Source organism: Ursus americanus, chromosome 21 (genome assembly GCF_024610735.1).
Source record: "Ursus americanus isolate L20-20 chromosome 21, mUrsAme1.1.p, whole genome shotgun sequence".
NCBI lineage: Eukaryota > Metazoa > Chordata > Mammalia > Carnivora > Ursidae > Ursus > Ursus americanus.
Window position 1 is genome coordinate 29,700,515 of NC_142147.1, and position 18,831 is coordinate 29,719,345.

At 39.2% G+C, this 18,831-nt stretch overlaps 1 non-coding gene across 1 annotated transcript; it reads right to left on the reverse strand.

Moving 5' to 3' along the window:
* Window positions 1–18,238: 18,238 nt before the first annotated feature.
* On the reverse strand, window positions 18,239–18,340 carry LOC123791446 (U6 spliceosomal RNA). Its single transcript, XR_006779379.1, has one exon. It is a non-coding gene; the product is annotated as a U6 spliceosomal RNA (small nuclear RNA).
* Window positions 18,341–18,831: the final 491 nt, after the last annotated feature.

Consider the following 18,831-nt stretch of genomic DNA (forward strand, 5'->3'; position numbering starts at 1 on the left):
CCTTAGGCATTTCTGGTAGAGCTTACTCTCAGCGCACACTCCAGGCAGCCCCCATCATAAGATAACTCCGCCTACCCGAAAAGAAGGACTAGATCAATTTAGCAACATCTGCTCTGGGTGCTAGACAGGTGTTTTGGCTCATATTACTCTGTATTTGTTTTCTCTGCTTTGGTATCTGGAAAACAGTGCATTATCTGCTCCATGGTATTCTTTATATGGAGGTTATACATTCTATGATTAAACAATGAGATCATACACCTTAATGAATTTTTTAAAAATTCATTTAAAATAGAGGAAGTAGAAATACCTCAATAATTCCAAGTTATTCTCTTTTAATAATAATAAAACATACACACATATATACATATATATGTGTGTATATATATATATATATATGTGTATATATATATATGTGTGTATATATATATATATATATATATATATTTTTTTAATTTGGCACTCGATGGGACATTCTTGGGCAGACACAGAGAAAGCATATAATTCAATGTTATCAGCCAATTGCAGTTTACTACGTGCTAGGCACTGTGACAAGTGATTAACATATAAACTGTAACATTTAACTCTCATAGAAGCATTTTAGAGATTCTGAAAAAAAGAGATACATGGAGATTAATTAACTCCCCAAACTACAGCCACAGCAGCAAGACAAGGCACACACACACACACAGAGCCAAAAGATACAGCTACTCGTACTCTTGGTAATTAACCTATGTTTTTTTCTCTACCATCCCTAGTCTAGTACAACTGAAAGTAATTATAAAATAAATATAGAAATGTGGGAGTTTTGAGCCAGTAGATTTCCATGACTGGGAGAAATTAATCATGTTTGGAAAAGTAGAGTGGGCTGGAAGATAGTTGATAGAAAAAAAGAACACAGAGTTTCCTAAAGAGATAAAAATTTTTATGGTGATGAAAATGTGCTCAGTTATAAAATGTTTTCAAATGTGTTGGCTTTTTGATAATACACATATCAGATGAAAAGCAGTTGAATCAACCGAAATGCAGAGAATCATCTACATTTTTCCATGTTTTTGTAATGGAAGTAAACAGTTAATGAGGATTTGGCTTAATTTAAGGCCAATTCCACAGATATTTTATATCTAGTCCACAAAACAGGATTCTGCAGTATCTTCTCAGAGATGCTGATGTAGAGAGGAGTCTAGTGAGTTTCAGCGTTCAGTATTTTTTTTAAGGATGCAATCCTCTATTATGTTCAAGACAAAACAGTGTACTACTTTTGTCTGTGATAGCTGAACGAGCTGAAGGAGGCAAGCTTCCTCTTTGCTCTTCCCCCACCCCGAGCTCCATCCTAAGGCTGCCCCTAGCTTCCTTTCACTCGGGGCTCATAACATAGTTCGAAAACCACCTCTCCCTTCTACTGGCCCCCTTGACCGATAGTGGCCCGAAGAGGTTAATGGTCTATCTGAGGTTATAAAACGAGGCTGTGGCCACTGGGCCAGGGTTAGAATTCATACGGTGTCCCCACTGGGGCTAGCTCTGTGGTACACCAGTAAGAAAACAGACGCCCCCACAGATCACGAAAGCTAACAGCAGCAGACTTGCCTGTGCGGTCACAGGAGTAACAGGGCCGAGAGCATCACTCTCGGGACTGGAGAAGCCACAGAAGATGGTTAAGAAACCAGGGTAGATGACCGGCATCCTTGAAACAGAGAGCAGATCGAGGAAACAATGTATTCAAGGATGTGATCTTTCCAAAAGGAAGGAAGATGGCAGGTAATGCCTGTAGTTCAAAAATTCACCTTCTTTGAGAAGAGCCCGTAAGGGGAAAAAAAAAAAAAAAGAGGGAGAAGAAGAAAAATACAATACGCTAAGAATGAGTCTCAAAAGAAGGTCTGGTTCTTGTCTAGAAAGCTTTAAAACTCTACTAAGATAAGGTCCATAGCAGAGATTCTGAAGTAAAACACAAAGACAGCTCTTCCTCCTGGAAAGGCACATTAAATATAAAGACATAAGTGTTTCCCAAACGATGTCACCTCAGGCCAGCCACAGGGTCCACACCCACACACCATGCCCGGAACGATATATATCTTCCTCCTCACTGTTAAGCGCGTTCATGTGCGTGCATGAAAAGCTTCCGTAGAAGATGCGTGCCGAATATCAATGACAATTTAAGAATTGGGACAAGAACCAGGAATTCTGTGAACTAGGATTTAACATGCTTCGTGTCCTGCTTGGTTTATCTAAAAACTATAATTGTATACTGTTTTTACCTTACAATTTTATATTAAAGCAAAACCAGAAGTAGCATAAGCTCAAATACAACCAAATAATACCTTTCTTTCCCCTTGTTTTTTTTTTCCTGTGTAGATTGACTTCACTGATGACCTGGAAGCTGAGGGATTTTTTTTTCTTCCTCATAAGAATGACGGACAGTAAAAGGAGGACACAGGCTTGCAGATTAATGCTAATAAAATGTGAACCAAATCTGTGCAGAGCAAAGATGAAATCATCCCTCAATTTCTATTCATTCTGCAAACAATCTGATGATCGATGCTTTCATTATACCCTGTGTGTTTCTCCCACAGAAAGAAACAGGGCAGCATTTTGATAATATTGACTTTCTGGAGAAAATTTAAGCAACTGATCTTGGAAGGCCTTGCTCTGTAGAGTTCCTTTGTGTGTGTTTGAGTGTGTGTGTGGTATGTGTTCCTTCTGGATCCTCGTATATTGAACATTTTCAATCCTCAGTGTTGCATTTCTTTTCTCCTCCGCCATTTTATTCCTTAGCGTGATAGATAACCTTCAGTGGTAAGCAGAATGAAGACCTCCCATGGACGACCATGTCCTCATTCCCAGATCCTGTGCTATGTTACCTTTAGCGTCAAAGGGAAATTTAAGTTGCAGAGGGAATTTGGGTTGTTAGCCAGCTGACTTTATAATGTGGAGATTATTCTGGAATACACAGGTGGGCACAATGTAAGAATAGGGTCCTTCAGTTGGAAGGTGGAGGCTGACAGTAGGTAAGAGTAAATATACTGGGATGCGAGAGGGGTCCACCTACAGTTGCTGGCATTGAGGATGAAGCAAGAGGCCATGAGCCTGGGAATGTGGGTGGTGTCTCACTGGGAAAAGACAAGGAAATGCATTCTCCCCTGGAGCCTCCAAAAGGAGACAACCCGGGCAGCATGGTGATTTTTGTTCACGGAGACCCGTTTTAGATTTCTCACCTCCACAAATCTAGGACAAGACATTTATATCATTTTAAGCCACTGAGTTTGTGATGATTTGACAGTGAAAGTGAATATACCAACGTAGAAAGCAAGGCTACCAGTTGCTTCCCCTATAACCCCTCGCTCACCAGGCTGGTCTGGGGGCCTCCATCTCTGATGACTGTACTTCTAGTTCAGAGATGCTATAAAAATACACTGCGTGTGACTATTGGTTACTGTGTGTGAATAAAAGTTACTTTTAGGATATAATTTGACTACAATGTACTTAGAGTATTCCAGTAGCTAATGTTCTGTTTGCCATGTTCCTGAATATGCTACACAGATTAATTTCATATAATATCGGAAACAACCCTATAGGGTAGGTACAACTGTTATTACTACTATCACTATCCCCATCATTCCTGATTGATTTACTAGGAAACTAAACCGAAGCCTAGAGAAGCTGCCGAGAGACTCCACGGTAGGACGCTTTACCACCTTCTTTTTAACCTTGGCAATTTGCCTCTTGAGTATGAGTACTTAATCAACACAATCTGACAGTTCTTCAATACGTCCGTATAAAAAAAGTCTACCCCCATAAATCACCTGTGATGCTGAAAGAAGAGGCTTTAGCTAAAAATGTTAAGGTTATCATACCCAGAATGACGGGCCCGGCCAGGGGAGTGGAGGAGTGTGGAGTCATGGCTCAGCAAGGTGGATACACTTCTGGAAGGCCTCCAGCCCAAGGTTTATGGGAGCGTCTTCCTGTAAGAGACACACAGAATTGAAGACAAGCTACCATGTACTCCTGTTCTCACTGAGCAGGAATCCACATGTCATGGTGGATGGTCATGGGAGGATTGCTGAATGCTCCTGAAGCCTGTTGATTTGGTCTTGCTACAAGGGCTCCAGTCACAGAGGTGAAGCTTTCATGGAGCCTACAGTGGGTAAGGTGGGACTCCAGCAGATACCCACTTCTGGGCCCAGCCGATGGGAATACTGGCTGCCAGCAGCTCACGGCGCATTCCTTGAGAGGGAGACCATCTCTCCCGGCTTAAGCCCAGATGCCATTTTAACTTTTTACATGTTTTTTTCTAAACCAGAAATATTTTGGCCCAGTAAAAGCTTGTTAATTGGCTATGTGCTCCTTTTTTGCTGCCTACATACTCAGCAGATATAAACCATTACTATCAAGTGACAAAAAGAGGTAGGAAAAGATTTCTTCAAGTATAATAAAAGTTCTTACCTTCACTGACCCTAGACTTAACCGTACTGCCCACCATTTGAGAATTCTGATTTACAATCTCTAAATGCAGATGTGTAATTGAGCGAAATAACATTTTTTATTCAGAGATTTGAAAGACAGCCTTCGAGTATGTTCTAGAAAAAAGTATATGAAGCATGCAGAAGGCAAACTGGTGTATGACCTCAGTGGCGATGATATTCTGAATGGGCTGTTAATTGAGGGAGATAATTACTATGTATGTTATACGCTAAAATAAAACTGTCCTGGCCAGAAAAACGGTAGCATTACCTACTCTGACTGTGACATCTGTTCACTCTTTCTTTGGAAAGTAAACCAATGAACATTTTTGCCTGATATAGCCTGAAAAATAAAAACAAAACCTAGAGTACCCATAAAGGTTATGAGCTTTCCATAGTCTTTCTTCAGAGATTCTCAACCGGTGACTACGCATCCTCATAAGACAAAATCACGGAAAGAGACTCCAAATACTAGAAGGAAGGTTTTCTCAGTTCACTGAATGTGAACAGAAGAGAACAGTTACAATATTCATAAGCCAAACTTATACTGAAAGGGAGATTTTTTTTTCCTGAAAAAGCCAAGCACAGCATTTTATAATGTATCAAACTACAAAATGTATTCATATTCAGTAAGCCTAGCTGTATTTTATGATTAAAGATAATATAAGGCTTTGTATGAATGACATGCTTGATGTATTTGAAACAAATAAATGTTTAATGGCACAGAAGCACACAATTTAAGGACACATTGTTTTAAAAGCAGCTTTTTCTTAAAGGATTCGAATTTAATGTTAAAAAAAATACTATTTAAGGGGGCGCCTGGGTGGCACAGCGGTTGGGCGTCTGCCTTCAGCTCAGGGCGTGATCCCGGCGTTATGGGATCGAGCCCCACGTCAGGCTCCTCTGCTGTGAGCCTGCTTCTTCCTCTCCCGCTCTCCCTGCTTGTGTTCCCTCTCTCACTGGCTGTCTCTATCTCTGTCAAATAAATAAATAAAATCTTTAAAAAAAAATACTATTTAAGAAGAGCCAAATTTTACCTTTCACTTGGCAATTTCATGTCGGTTGTCTGTTTGCTTTAATCTCCCCCACTTCTTTCAAAAAGGAAAAGGAAAACAGAGTATCTGTAATCACACTGTCATCATTAAAACATCCTGAAGGGAACAGAGGAGCACATTCTGAGTCCTTCTCAAGTCTTGACATTTGCAGCCCTACAGAGGAGTCAGAGCAACAACTACCACAAAGAAGGTAGCTTTCAAAGCTGACCTACCGGCCATGAAAGCCTCAACAGTTGCAGCTTTAAAATAGGACTCAAACTGTTAAGCATACTATCCTGAAGGTACACACGATGCCCATCTGCGTCTATAGCTGTGTCTGTGCCCATCTCTAAGAAATTGGTTTTTTGTGATATAAAAGGAAACTAATTCCTGCATTATTTTTTTTTGTACTTGAAATGTGGGCCTCTTAATGGAAATAGAATACAAAAAGTGTCCTTCAGAATAGTTAAGATATTAAGAGGTGAAGAAAACTTTAAATTTACTTACGTCGTTATTGCCTCTGAATATGCAGGATTTATTAATAATTTATGTAAAAGGAAGACACTGAAAAGTCTTAACAGCAGGGACCTGAGTAAATATGTAGGATGTAGGCAGATTCTATGGTAACTCAGATAAAGAAGGTTTTCCAGGGGTGCCTGAGTGGCTCAGTTGGTTAAACATCTGACTTGATTTCAACTCCGGTCATGATCTCAGGGTTGAGGATCAAGCTCTGTGCTGGCTGTGGAGCCTGCTTAAGAGTCTCTCTCTCCCTCTGCCACTCCCCTCCCCAACTCATGTGCTCTCTCTCTCTCTAAAATAAATAAATAAATAAAAAGGTTTTCCACTGTTTCAGAGTAGCATACAATATGGTTTTCCATTATCCATGGCAATGAAAATACAGCTAGGCTAATGGACAAGTCCTGAAATGCACAAACCCAATGACTGACCTACCATCTCACAAACTTGTACGTACATGAACCCAAGACTCCAAATGATCGTAGCTACCTTCTACCTTATTTTCCCTTTATCGTTCTTTGATTCGAAAACCAAAGTTCAGTGTGACAGTTTATAGGGAAATTGTGGGTAAGCAAATATCCTGCATGAAAAAAACCAGGTCGATAGGTTTCATAATTACTGCAGAACATGTCGTCAGGAAGAGACCAGCTACTGAAGGCTGGTTACGAGTTGATTAGTAACATTGAGAATTTGAAGCAACACGTGGGCAGTGATTTGTCAACTGCTACCTATAGATGAAGGCGTTATGAATCACCATTTGGGATGCTGTTCACACGATCCGTGAAGTTGCCCTGGAGAAATTTCACAAGGTCCACACACTTCATTCCCTGCAACAGTGACAGTGGGTCCTAAATGTATGGAGCAATTTCTACCGCCTTTGGATCTGGTGCAGGTACTCGCAGGCCACTCCACTTCCCAGAGCAAGTGCGGAAACACCATCCACAAGTCACGTGGCAGAGTTTAAACACGGCGCACACGGCTGTTCAAGCACAGGGGTATTTACATACTATTACCGAGCAAACTACGGATCTCAGTAAGCAATGCATACGAACATAACTCTGTTCAGAGAAGTTCACAAGTCGTGCCTCTCTCACAGCACAACGTTGCGCTTGTCAAACGGAAAGCGGTAATACTGATTCCATTCTTTTTGCTTGTTGTACAACACTAGCTGGCAAAGGTTTATTATTTTTTCCTTGGGTGATATTTCTAGATGAAGTGAAGAGCCTGATAATTTCTTTTAACATATTTGCAAAGCTGAATTCAGCCCCGTGATTCATTGTAACTGCTTCAGAACACCATGTGAGAATTAAAAAATGAATAAAAATGCAGTAGAAAGGAAAATTCAAAGTATGCCATTTGTTAGAATCAAATTTTTTTTTTTTTTTTTTTTTTTTGCAAGCACAGCACTTCAATCTCAATAGTGTTCCAAAGCCTCCAAAGCTTATAATGGTGGGGACACACATATTTTTCTCTCTGAAAAACAGGCCAGGAGATAATGAAACTATAATTTCAGAATCCTGCAGCTGATATAAAATGGCCACATGTGTGGTGCTGAAACACTCTATATGGGCACTTTCTGTAAAATAATCATATATTAAACTCAAGGAGTAAGGAAGAAGAATTTTTAAAAAGTGCAGGAAAAGCAAGGAAAGCCTAAATATTGTGGGATAACACTCTATTCAAGTCAGCGCTTTATTAATCCAAATTGAATCGATTTAATTCCTTCCTACATCTTAATCAAGACAGCCTTGAAGTGCTAGAAACGTGGAGACATAGTTTAGAAGTCAGTGAATTCAGCAAAACCGATCTGTTCCTTTATATAAATAATGACATCAGTATCAAAGGCCTTTTCCGACTCTCTCACAGGTGTGCGATTTCAGACATTTTTAATACAGTCATTAGATGTTCACGGAAAACCGCTCTCCAGTTACACGTGCATACACAGAAGCCCATTGCACAGCATATTTACGCACAGTTGGCTTACACTCGGTGGAACAAGGAGATGTAATACGTTGAGGTTTCTTTTTATTTTTCAGTTGTCAAAGAGCTAACCTGAGGTGCTAGTGATAGATACGGTGGAAAACAAAATATATTCTTTGCTTCCGTGTTTTTGCATGCTCCAAGGAGTCCTCCACACATTGCTTGGAGACCAGTAAGACGGTCCTACTCTCTTGTTTTATTAGGGGGAAAACCAAAGACCAGGGCACTTTGATTCACTTACCACTGCGTAGTGAATAGATGAGCTTCTGAGGTCACCATCACGGGCCTCCTTCGCCACTGAAGAAAGCACGTCTTAATATCTATTCTGGCAGCATTCCGCTATTTCTATTTCCCTTTATTTTCGGGATGTTTATCCTACTTTTTTAGATTTGGATTTAATTTTTATGCAAGAGACTTTGTGATGTAACACCAAAAATGAACATTTATGATTTTAAAAATTAGTCTCTTCACGGAGCTAGGGTTGTTCTGTCTCCTCTTGGATATCTGTCTAGAATCATTTCAGAGAAAGGAAATTTCATGGGAAAAAAAAAAAGCTGTTACATAATTACTTCACAAATTCAGACTTGTTCAAAATTCTAAAATGTTAGGGAATCTGTTAAAAGCTGCACTAAGAAGAAAATCAAGCTTATGTAAAATATTTTGAAAATTCAAATCCATGTATACTTTCAAATCCATCTATACACACATATATTAACAGTCAAATGAAAAACTACAAAAATTTAAACCATAAATAATAAGCTGGGAAAAGTTTGCAACCCATATGAGAAAAGATTTATTTCCTTGACTTGCAAAGAGCTTAAACAAAGCAATAAGGCAAATAAATTTATATGTAAATGTATATGTATTATATAGAAATGTAGATATGTACAATGCATGTATGTGCAATGCATAATATAGACATTTATATATTTATATGTAATTTATTTATATTTACCTCATATATTACTTACACAACATATATAGTTACAATGTTTATATATAACTTATTTATAGATTATATATCAAGCATAGAAAAATAAATACTAATGACTAATGACTAATATTATAATGAAAAGATGTAATAACATAGATTCTCTCATTTGAGTGGGGTCATGTTACCGATGAAACGCTGTGATACCATGCGATGTCAAAGTGTCCATAATCTCTACTACATAAGGAAGAATGTAAAAATATATGTCAATCTGCTTGTAAATCAGGGTTGAGAATGGTCCAGCAGATTCAACTGAGAGACAACTATAGGTTTGAAAATACTGGATTTATGATCTATAAAAAGACTTCACATAAAAATGGCTTTACCTAGAGGTGCAAAGATAGGCACTGGCTTTTCCTAGAAACTGCTTTAAAATATTTAAGGCATTTAAAAGGGAAAATTGGAATCGAGATGTCTAATTATTTAGAAAAATAATTTTAGTGATTCTAAAAATAGAGTGATTTTACCAGCTAGTGTGTGGAAGGCCCTGTCCCAGAAAGTTATCACCTTTGCATTAAGTCCTACTATATCCAAAATATATAGGTTAATACAACTCCAAGTCTCCCATCCCATAGTCCCTAAATGACTGACTCCGATTTACTGTTCTCATTATTCACATAATATTTATCAACATCTAATATCTTAAAATAGCAAATAAACATATATTATCAGTCTTGCTCTTCCCCCCCCCCAAGATTTATTTATTTATTTATTTGAGAGAAAGAGAGAGAGTAGGGAGGAGGGGCAGAGGGAGAGAGTCCCAAGCAGATTCTGCACTAAGCACAGAGCCCAATGTGGGGCTTGACCTCCTGACTCCGAGATCATGACCAGAGCTGAAACCAAAAGTCAGCCACTTAACTGAGTGAGCCACTCAGGTGCCCCAGTCTTGCTCTTTGATAATAAATGCTATCGGGGCACCTGGGTGGCACAGCGGTTAAGCGTCTGCCTTCGGCTCAGGGCGTGATCCTGGCGTTATGGGGTCGAGCCCCACATCAGGCTCCTCTGCTATGAGCCTGCTTCTTCCTCTCCCACTCCCCCTGCTTGTGTTCCCTCTCTCGCTGGCTTTCTCTATCTCTGTCGAATAAATAAATAAAACCTTAAAAAATAAATAAATAAATAAATAAATGCTATCATGCTGTAAACAGTCACCAGTTCATCCTAAGCACTTCAACAGTCACAGACATCATACATTATATAATGCAGGGGCTTACACTCCAACAAGAGATGGAAAGGCTCACCCAAGTGAAATAGGAATGATAATATGAAGTTCCCACAAAGACATGGACGTAGTCCCAAGAGAATTCTTACCACTTCGGACCAACCTTTAAATTAATGGTGATATTTGTTAATTTAACATTTCCAGGATGGATGAGATTTGTAAAATGATAATTACGATTCTTTCAGGCAAGGGTTTAGACATTAGGGAAAGGTACAAAAATGATAAGCCTCTTCATATATTGATGAGAAATGAAAAAAAGCACATGCTCAGAGAAGAAATGGTCCATTTGTGATACACTTTGTCAGCAATGACCAGGCCACGTTCCTCGAGGTGTTCGAAAGCCATGAACAATGCAGTGTTAAGGCATGGTTCTTAAGTGAGATAACAACAACAACAACAACAAAAACAAAAAACTAATTCGTAAGTATAATCGTAATTTTCTTGGCAAATGTTTCGGAACCAAATTGATATTTTGATTAAAATGCCATAATTGCAGAGGCAATTTTTTAGACTGAATATTTTGATACTCCTGAGTCAAAATACTTCCAGAATAATTCCATTTGCATAAAATTTATTAAATCAATAAGGTTAAAATCACGAATGTAGATTAATAAACACATAGCATTTGTATTTGAGATGTATTTAAATGTTATAAATCATCTTATATTTGTGACAAATCTAATCCCTAAATAGAATAATTTTAGCTGAAAGTGGAATCATTATTCTACTTGCAGTTCTTTTTTTTTTATTTTTTTATTTTTTAAGATTTTATTTATTTATTCGACAGAGATAGAGACAGCCAGCGAGAGAGGGAACACAAGCAGGGGGAGTGGGAGAGGAAGGAGCAGGCTCATAGCGGAGGAGCCTGATGTGGGGCTTGATCCCATAACGCTGGGATCACGCCCTGAGCCGAAGGCAGACGCTTAACTGCTGCACCACCCAGGCGCCCCTCTACTTGCAGTTCTAAATACTTATTAAACTTAGAGGAAAAACAGATGGCATTTTGAATTGGTTTTGGACACGCTGGCATTTACCTGGGGCGGATTACCTAGGGATGAGATATTCACTGTGCACGAGAGAGAAGTCAATCAGTGTATTTCCCACTCGTATAGCATGACGATAACTCCCGTGAGAAAATTTTTCTTTATAATGTCGTAAAGGTAAAGCACTATGTCTCTTTCTATGCGCAAAGTAGGGATAGTTCCACTCATCGGAAGTAATCAGCTCTCTTGAGAGAAAAATTCCCAAAGATGAAAGCCTATATTAAAACTTTCGACATTAAAAACTGTCCTATTTCTACGAAGGTTATCACACATGAGCACAGTGTCACACAAAACGCCTAATGGAAATCTGACTTTCCTGATGGAAGTCTTTTATGGTTCACTTGGGTTAGTTTTCTCTCTTGCTTTTGAGGGAATTTAAAAGGCATTTACAATCAGCCACAGAGAGAAGCTAGAAGGACATCTACAACTTTAATTTAGTGCTACGATGGGAAATGTTTAACATCCAGCTCTCATGGCAGGGACGGGTGTCTCTGATTTGTAATACTGGCCAGTATCTGTGGCATAAATATTCCCACAAGGGTCAGTTTATTCCCCATGCTGTACCTTTTATTCCTGCGACTTAAACAAAGAGATCTTGCCATGTGCAACAACACGGATGGACCTAGAGGGTATCCTGCTAAGTGAAATAAATCAGATAGAGAAACACATATTGTATGGTTTCACTTAAATGTAGAATCTAAAACACAAAACAGACGAGCAAACAAACCAGAGAAAGACTCATAAATACAGACAACTGGTGGTTTCCAGAGGGGCGAGGGGGGGGGCATGGGTAAAACAGGTGAAGGGCACTAAGTAGTAGAGCTTCCAGTCATAAAATAAGTAAGTCACAAAAATGGAAAGTACCGCGTAGGGAATATAGTCAGTAATATTGTGACAACATGTTGTATGGTGACTACACTTAAACGGTGAGCACTGAGTAACATACAGAATTGTCGAATCCTGAAACTAATATAACATTGTATGTCAACTCTACTTCACAATAACAAAGAAAAAAGGAACGGTGTTGAACAACGCTCTCACAAAATTGCTCACAATTTGACAACCGATGTGCAAGCGACTAGAGCCAGCTCCATCCAGCACACCACCGGCCAGGAGTGGCAGAGGGAGGGAGTCCTTCTAGGGACTGCTGACACACACTTTGCAGTTAGGGAGGGACGTTTCAATCCTGGTTTTGCTGCTTATTTGTCTTGTCACTACGGACAAGTTCTGTACACTCAATGAGCTCCAGTTTTGTGATCTGTAAGGTGGAGCTATTGACACGACTAACATTATAAAGTTGATATAATAATTAAATGAGCTGATGCACGTAAAAACAGAACGTCTGACAGACAGTAATTTCTCAAACAGTATTTCCTGCCCATACATGTAAGGCTTCATTATTCATGAGCATTACAGCTATTACATTTTTTACTGTTTTCACCGGAGGTATGACTATAATTTTACTTCTGTTAATTATAGACTGCTCTTAAGAATAAATTATCACTGACTTGAACGTGAAAGACATATCAATTCCAGGTTGCCAAAGCTCAGAGAGCATCGTGTCCTCATCCTGAACTGTCATTCTGCAATGAAAGCAAACTCTAACATACTGTTTTTAAAAATATGATGGTTTATGACAGCCTCAGGGTGGGCCTGTTTTTCACTTTTACCTTGTCATTTTATTTTTATCTCAATATAACGTTTCTCCTATACACCACAACTTCACATTTCTGTCCTTTCCAATTTGGGTTTATTTTATATCCTCCCTAATTACACGTGGTTCTATTATAACGCGTCAACAAATAAACTTCATTCACAATATCCATTTTAGTCCTCACAATCATCCTCCTTAATTAAACATACTTTGCTATGAGTATTGAAGTTCATAGAAACACAGTCATTTGCCCCACATCATACAAGTCATTGTGACAGATTTGGAATCTAAACCCAGGTCAGCTCACTACCCAGCTAGTCGTGCGTCAGGCAGCCTAACTGAGAGGACTGTGGAGGAACCACTAACTTGGGAAGCATGGGTTGGAGCACAGGAGATGTTGAACCTACAGTCTCCTGAAGGATCACTTGAATTCCGTTGTATTAAGGAGAACCACAACTGTAAGAGTAATTATTTGGACTGGAGAATGTGCGTGGTCATAGAGAGTTAAGGGATGGCTCTAATTTTTCATGAGATGAGCAGATGAGAACATATAAGAAAGTCATGGCCCTACTGAAATGACCTCTGGAGAAAAGTTTCCTTTTTAGACATCTTTTTTCCCCTCAGGATATATGCAGAGACTAGATGTTGGGGGAATCCGACAGAGTCTTTAGGGGGGAGCCGCTATAGGGAAGACATGCTGGGTGAGGTCAGCACATGGTGCAGGTTTAATTAATAAAATTTGACAAAAATCACTCAGTGTTTTCCAGTAATGGGCCAGTTCTGACTTTCGAGTTCCGATCAGTTATTCTCGCCCAGTTTAGACAAACTTTATTGCCCCTCCCACCGGCACTGGAGAATGTTGATAAAAACTCCATTAGCCTGCGTGAGATGATATTTAATTTGCATTTGCAAAACTTCTTTAAAGCCTAAATTGTTATATAGTTGCCATGTGCTGCTCAGGAGAGTAATTTAGGTGTGCATGCAGAGTTTTAATAAAAATAAACCAGAACACATACTTCTTTAAGTTTCTCCTTACAAATGCATTTTAAAAATTCCAACTGCTATGTTCAGTGGTGCATGGAAAACGATGTGTGCATTTCATTATATGGATGTACCTTAAAATTCAAAGAACCTTTAAAGATAAGATGGATCCAAACAGGAAAAAATCAGAACCAAATAGAACTCCATACCATTTTATGGTCAATGCTGCAATGTATTAATGGTTCTGTTTTAATATTTAGCATTAACAAATTTTGGTATAGATTCTTGGTCTGTATGGAGAGATGCATCAGGTTAACTTTACCATTCAATGAATGACACTGACACACACTCATTAGATTTAGTAAAATCTGTGTCAATTCAGTTTTTGAAACAGTACACCCCCAGATATAAAAGAAGCTCAGTGTAATAGCACCATGCTGGAAAGCAAAAAGAATGAATCCCATTAGAAAAATGAACAAAAAACCCCCAACCCTGATCATTCCTAGAAACCATAAAATTTAATAACGTTACCTTATTGTAAGTGAAACAAAAAATGGCATGTAACATCTTGTACAGGGTAGGGATGGGCAGGCGGTGGTGGGTGTGTGATGTCTAGCACGGTAGTTTGCCTCTATTTTCCTTTAACATAGTGACAATAGTAATATTTATCTGATAGGATTAAGCAAAAAATTTAATGAGATAATACATATAAAGCACTTCTAACAGTGCCAGACACAAATTATATTTAATATCATATTATTAAACTGTCTTCGGGGCACCTGGGTGGCTCAGTAGGTTAAGGGTCTGCCTTTGGAGATTCTGAAGTCCCGGGATCAAGCCCCCCATCTGTCTCCCCACTCAACGGGGAGTCGTCTTCTCCCTCTGCTCCTCCCCTCTGCTCATGCTTGCTCTCTCTCACTCTTTCTCTCAAATAAATAAAATCTTAAAAAAAATAAACTGTCTTAGTAAGTACTCGCTTTTAGGGGTATTTTCTAAGACACATTCTAGCTATTTGTGGAAATTTAGTGCAAATATTGATTCGAGTATATTAAAGTGTGCATGGTGTTTTCCTTTTCTCCTCACTTGATTATGAAACTTCGATTACATTTATTCACAGGATGGGGTGCCTGGGTGGCACAGTCAGTTAAGTAATGGACTGCTGGTTTTGGCTCAGGTCGTGATCTCACAGATGTGAGATCTATCGCTCTTCGGGCTCTGTGCTCAGCATGGAGTCTCCTTCAGGTTCTCCCTCCCCCCCTGCTCTTGTCCTTCCCCTGCTTCCTTGAGCAAGCTCTCTCTCTCTCAAATAAATAAAGTCTTTAAAAAAGTATATTCACACAACACGGCTAATTTTTCAACTATTATTAGTTATATCACAGAATAGGTGCGAAGGAGCCCCATAAGTAGATGCGGAAGAAATGATCTCTATTAATCATTATATACACTACAGTAGTCCCTCTCATACTTTGAGGCCATCATGTAGCCCATGGTCTATGTGGACACTGTTTTATAGACACAGTGGCTTACAATGAATCTCCTACATCTCCTTGATCATGTGATTAGAAAGACCCAGACCAAAAAAAAAAAAAAAAAAGACCCAGACAACCTCAGAGATGCCATGGCAGCAATGAGTAAAAATCATTTTCTTGATGATATAGAAGAAAAATCATGTCTGATGTCTAATGTAACTGGAACATAAGAGATGACAAATTGTGTGAATTTTTGTATCACGCTAATGAGAAAACATATATTTACAATGAAAAACCAAGACATTATCTTTCTAACTTATTTCCTCCAATGAGAGAGAGAAACATCAACTTTCAGCCTTTTCACATAATCTAGTTCACGGTTGACACAAAATCTGATTATCAGGGATAGTGCTCAAGCCAGCGAAGTCCAGCTGCCTAGGAACCTGCACGATGCAGCGCCTTGGCGTGTTCTCTCTTTCTGGGAGCCCCCTTTACCTGCAGAGACCCCAAGGCACGCTCACCAGCTCCGCTGAGCAGCTCTGTTCGCAGTAGCAAAGAGTGCTCATTTCTCCAGGAGACCCGCTATTCGCTGCTGTTTCTCTGACTATTCAAAAAACTCTGTGAAACTACAGAAAAATAAATATAAAAGAGCCTGGAAAACGTCCTCCGGTTAGGTCACGTTTACAATAAAGGAAGCAGCTGCCAAAGAAAGGGTGACAGACCAGACCCAGCAGCAATGAAGAGACTCGAGATTGCGTGATGACCGGAGTTCATCAGAGGGTCCTGAGGACACTGTCCGCTTTCTGAGTGGACCCAGCCCTACACCTTGACCATTCTACAAGTTGTAATTCCTATCCCAGCTCCTTTGGCTCTCGCGTCACTGAAGTGGCACAGGACTTATAATTATGGTCCCTTTCTCCTACCCAAACTCCTAATCTCTCCATTCTGAAGCGGTCCCGTTATTCACCTTTTCTGCTCCGTCCCCAGCCTCCTGCGGGCTGTTAGATTAAATCACACATCTGAGCAGACTGGTGTCATCATGCTTTCTAGAAACACGGTGGCAGCTGGCCTTCAACGCCGCTCAGCAATATTGTTAGGCCCACGGGGCAGCGGTCTGTGCTGTTCATCACAGCAACCCCTTTAATTCTTTACTAACCTCCTCCCAGAACCCGCTGCCAGCCACTTTCCTCTGCTGATAATTCCTCTTCCTTCAAAGAGAAAATTGAGGCTTTTAACCTATATTCAAAACGTTTGCTTTTCTACTGACTCCCACACAGCCCTAAATACCCTCTGGTATCTCCCATTAAACATACAGATACAGTCCTTTCCTCATCAAATGTCCCTCTTGAGCTGCTCCTTTATCTTTCTCCATCCTTTCATAGCCAAGCGGTTTGGAAATAGGGCTTCGATTCACGAACACATTCAGCTTCCCATTTAAAATTTTAATCTACAGCAAACTGACTTCTACCCCCATCAACTTCACTGAAAATGGTCTGGCTAAGTTCTTCAATTACCTTCTAAATGCCAAAGCCAAGGAAGCCTCCCCAACCCTCCTGCTATTTAAAGTCTCTATAGTGCTTGTATTTATTCTTAGAAATGTAAGTTGCAAGTGTATTTCTACTACAAAGACTGTACTTTTCCATTGTAGAATCTTTCAACTATATAAAAAGAAGGGGAGGAAATCTGCAACATAGCCTCACCACCCGTGATAAAGCAGTGTTTCACACTCTCATGTATTTAAGATTTGTTTTATGCACACATTGACATGCTGTAACAAGCGAACGCTATGCTTTTTTAACATAATGCCATAAACATTTCCCCCATGTTATTATGTAATCTTCAGAAATGATATTTTAAGGCTGCATAATTTTCCATCATACGGAAAAATATTCTTGACTTAATTCTTGCACAGCATGTAAACAAGATATATTCCTATAGTATTGAGTGTCCTTGAAAAACTTGATGTGCAAAATCCTCCACTACCATGGTTATACAGTAATTTAAATAATCTCTCTTTCTGCTAGACTTCTAGGCTATCAAATGTTTGCTATCATAAATGACACTACAATGAATACTAAGGTACCCAAGATCATCTTGAATCTTCTATGTAGGTATTTGCTTAGCTCTTTCCAAATTAGAATATAAATTTTCCCACTTAAGATGTTTGTTCTTTTTGCAATTACCACACAGAATTTCTCCCTACATCTCGAAAAGAACATATTATTGGAGTTTGTACCTGACTGGTAAGAAGGCAGGGACACCATTAATGGCAAGGGACACAGCTAAATATTGGGTTCTTTTATTAAGGGATAAGAGGGCCAGTGTGACTCCTGGAAGTCTTATCCAGGAGATATCTTTTTATTTGTCTAGACTTTCCTTGGTTACAAAGTTATTTTATTGTATCAAACACAGCTGACACATTTGAGTTACTGTACTTAACTGACATATAAGTGAGGATCATTGGTAACAATACTTTAGATAACTTAGCTTAGATTGAGGGGAAAACACAAAATAAATAATAAAGTCTTTGCTGGCTTAAGTTATTGCAGACAAAAGTAGTTTTTTGATTTAATCTTTTAAAGACTCACCAAAGTCTGGAAATGACTTGTTGTGTTATTTGCGACTTACGCTAATTAAGTCTGCCTTTTCTACTAAGCACGAAGGTGCTATGGAGAAGACGGATTGTCAAGGATAAACAGAGACAGCAGATCGCTGAGTTTCAGTCTCGCTCTGAATCTTCCCCCAGTAATTAGCAGTCTCTAAGCTGAAACTGAACACCAGAAGAAAAGAGAGCCTCTGCTGGCATCTGTGGAAAATAAGATGGGAATGAGAAAGATGGCAGGAAGAGAGTCTTCCCATTTGAACGTAAGTAAAAATTTATATGTGATTTAGCTCCTGAAATTAATTTACATGAATGTATGCATCCTCCTTGTGCAGGGACCATGCCCGTCTTCTCTGTATCATTCCAGTTTTAGTGTGTGTGTTGCCAAAGCCAGCAAGCTCCTGAAAGTATTCTGATTAAACTGTGAAAAAGCTATGGAAAAGAACAACTTTTAATTTTCTACTTGTGTTTATAAGGCGCTCGTCTAGGAAGATAGTCTTTGATTAACTGAAAGATTGGTTTATTGACCCTCCCAACTCCTAACTGTATTTTCAAATTCAGTGATGGCTGCAAGACCAGTTTTGATCAGCAAGGGCCTACATTTCTGGAAATCTCTTCCAACCCAAATAATATAATTTAGTGGATTTTCTGACTGCAAGCTCCTGAAAAAGTAAATGGTGTGATACTGAAAGAGTTGGTTAAGATACACAGAGGTAAAAAAGACGGTGTGTAATAAAGTGTGTTAGGAGTCAGCTCATGACGTAGATATCAAAAGGAAATGCTAGGAACCGATATTCACTAAGATGGAGGGTAGAAAATGATTAGGATTTTTAGTTATTTAGGAGTTTTATGAAGATGATTTCTTCAGAGAAATCTGTGCCATTCGTC